The sequence below is a fragment of the Limulus polyphemus genome, unplaced genomic scaffold (genome assembly GCF_000517525.1).
Source record: "Limulus polyphemus unplaced genomic scaffold, Limulus_polyphemus-2.1.2 Scaffold1847, whole genome shotgun sequence".
NCBI lineage: Eukaryota > Metazoa > Arthropoda > Merostomata > Xiphosura > Limulidae > Limulus > Limulus polyphemus.
In genome coordinates, this window is record NW_013667457.1 from 76,172 (window position 1) to 79,894 (window position 3,723).

Below are 3,723 nucleotides of genomic sequence, written 5' to 3' on the forward strand. Positions count from 1 at the left end.
TATACAACTTTAGAGGAAAAATACAAAATATTACTCAATACATAAGCACATACCTTTGCGATATCAGAAAAATATACTTTTATCTCTTTTATTTACAAGTAACTGTATGTACAACCACATGATTTTAAAGGGAGTCTTTTATAGAATCCAGCTAATGTGCTAAAGAATGAGAGAGAGAAGATGCTGTAACAGGAAAATTTTTTTAAGGGTGTGGAAAATTTTGTTTCTTAAATGTTATTTATGTTGAAAACTTATAAAACTTCTTGCAAGATATTAGAGCCCATTTCTTTGCAAGAGCATTTGTATAAGCACAGGTGCAAAATAATTACTGTACAAATTTAGCTCTTGGAGTTTTATTTAAGACTCGGGTTAATACTCTTATTAACTTCTTATAAGCATTCATATTATTTTTTGGTTATTTAGAGAATATGGAGTTCTTGTTTAAAATATTTAGATTGCATAGTTTTATATTCATTTAATAGTACTCATCTAGGGTTAGTTAGACCATTACCATGGTTTAAACAGTCTACGAGACTTAGTATCCTTTAGGTTCTTAATTCAAACTGAGAATAGTCTAAATTCAGATAATTTAGGCTTTAATTTATTTAAACCCAAAGTACGTATATTCCAACTTTTAAACGGTTAAAAGGTTTATATTTCATGAAACGTTGCTCAGACCTAAAACTTAGAAGCTAAATTCTAGAGAATATAGGTATATTAAAATAATTCAGAGCTCATGATTTGAAATAAGCATAAGGAAGGTTACAGTGTAATGGAAGATTATGATTAAAAATTCTGACTTGCAGGTATTATCCTCAGAATGACTGGTTTTACATTATGAGTATTTTCTAAATTCAAACTGGATATATATTACAATCTATATTCAGGCAGTTTAGGCTTATGTTCCATTAAATGCTGTCTAGGCTTAAAACTCTGGGGTAAAATCTTGTGAATAACTGACTTAGTATTTAGTTATCACTAAATTATGGTTATTTTTCAGAGATGTACATGTAAGTGCCAAATAAAAGGGCTATACAGGGGTGTGCTGGGGCTGGTTCAGTCCGGTTCACCCAAACCATTTGTTAAATTTTGATTGGATCACCAAACTGTTTATTGATTTTTAACAAATATTTAGCAGTGAATAGAAATATATATTGAAATGGTGGAAAAAAGACCTTATTTTCCTTACCATTAGCTATTATATGTTTCACAAATTAGAGCAAGTTTACATTGATGTATCACAGAATTTTGACCTTAATCAGAATCGGTTGTTAAAAAAATTGCCAACACACCAATGGAGCTATATGAAATAAAAAGGAATATTATAATACAAGTAATGATGATGACAAAACCTTGTTGAAACATTGTACATTTGCTGTTATGTTAAACTTGTATTAAAGTTTTTCTTCATTACCCATTCAAGCCGTCTCCAACCATTAATAGACTATTTGATAATGATGCAAATTTATTTATGGCTAGTAATAACTTTACAGATTTACAACTTATAGTTAATATGAAAATGCTTAATATAGACTAGTGGACAAGTACACTTTCAATTAACCTTAATAAAACTAAATATATGATTTTGTAAAATAAAAAACTAACAAGTCATTTTGAGATTAGATATTAAAAATATTGTTATTGAATAAACTACCTACATCAAATAACTGAAAGTCACTACTGGCAATAAATTAACTAGGAAACCACATATAAATATGATATGTATTAAACTGTCCAACACTGCTTGTATGTGAATATTAAGATGTTATGTTAAATCTGTTATTTTAAACATGGTTTATCATGCACTTTTATGTACTTATATTAATCAGGCAATTACGAGTAGGGGGTCAGTTAATATTACAATTATAAGAATATAAATATATGAATATGGAATCCAGGATAGATTTTATAGCACCATATTATTTGGCTTCAAATATTCTGAAAATCAGTTATGTTTGTAAATTGGAAATAGCAAAATGAAAAGGGAGGATAATTATTATTATTATAATTGGTAATTTCGGTTAAATAACACAATAATAACTTGATATAATAAGATTGGTAAATAAAAGTAAGATGGTCAAAGTTTTAAGTTAGAGTTTAGTGGTGTAAATTATTACTACAACGTTAAAATAGGCTTAGTACATGTAACTGTACTTTAGGCTTAGGTATATTTCAACTTAATGGTAAATCGTAAAACAGGATAAATAATTTTTTTTATAAATAAATACAATCTAAAAACTAGTTTATTGACAAAACCTTGTACATTTGCTGTTATGTTAAACTTATATTAAAGTTTTTCTTCATTATCCATTCAACCAATCTCCAAACATTATTAGTCTCAAAGTGGGTTCCTCATCATTGAATTAGTTTTTTTGTCTCTTGGAATTTTAAGAATTAACTTGTTTACTTGAACTTAGATCCAATATTTTAAATTCAGCTTATAGATATACAAAGATTATAATATAAATCAGGCTAAATTCATTTTATTATTAACGTTACATATATTGTTCTACAAATTATTAAGTTCTATATAATTAAAGATAAACTTTATTACTTTAGTGTGAAGACAAAGTAGTGATAAAAAATATTATTATTAGTTCTTAAACGTTAGGCTTAACAGTAACAGTGTTAACAACAGGCTACTAGTATTTGGTATTGAGTATTTATTTTCAGGCTATAAGTATAAATACAATGGTTAAGACTAGTGTAGGAGTTAAGCATTGATAGTTTGTTAGGTGTAATGGGTGCAATGAGTGGGTTTTATTTGGGAACTCGGGACTGGAATGTACTTTTAAGGAAGCTAGTAGTGAAGATGTATAATTTTTATGTAGAGTTTGTAGGTTGGAGGAAAAGTTAGAGGCAATCATGATTAAAGTAGATGCAATAGATAAATAGAAGTGTAGACTGTGGGAAATGGCAGCAGGATTTCAGGAGGAGCTTAAGCTTTTACATGCAAGGGATACATCAGTTAACAATAATTTTGAGAAAGTTACGAAGAGTACTATTAGAGTAAAAAATAGTGAATTTAATTATAATGAGCCTATTCTGTTGAGCAACAGATTTCAGCTTTTGGTTTCTGCAGATGAGGAACAATTGGAGTGAAGGAAAACAAAAAGGTCAGAGAAGGATGTGGATGATAAGGAGGTTATAGTTTATAGGTGACAAGACATGTGGATAGAATAGTCTGTGGGGTAAATAGGGTGAAAAAAAATCAGATTATGCTACCCATGGGCACAGGTGGAGGATATAACTTACAGAGCAGGAGAAATAATAAAGAGGGCTAGCAGAGATGAAGTTTTTGTGGTACATATAGGGGCTAATGATGTTGGGAAAGGTAGGTCAGAAGAGCTAATTAATAAGTACAATAAGTTGATAAAGTCATTTAAAGAAAAAGGCCATAACTTAATTTTATCAGGGATACTGCCCAAAATTAACTGTGGGGATGAAGTTATAAGTAAGTCATTAGGGCTAAATGCTAGGCTTAGGTTAGTATGTAAGGATGAGCAAATTGGCTGCTTGAACTTGTGGGATCGGTTAAGTGAAAGAAGGGAGCTTTTTGCAATGGATGGTTTACATTTAAATAGAGTTAGGGCTGGTTTGTTTGCTAATGTTATTAACTCAGCTGTAAGGAAAGTTTTAAACTATGACTAGACAGTGGTAAGGGCCAGGAAAACTGAATGCAAAAAGAATAAGAGGCAGAGAAAAGTTTAGCATAGGAAATGA

At 29.7% G+C, this 3,723-nt stretch overlaps 1 protein-coding gene across 3 annotated transcripts in view; it reads right to left on the reverse strand.

The window, feature by feature from the left end:
• LOC106465137 (aspartyl/asparaginyl beta-hydroxylase-like) overlaps positions 1-3,723 on the reverse strand; it is a 46,273-nt gene that overhangs the window by 37,409 nt on the left and 5,141 nt on the right. The window lies entirely within an intron of this gene.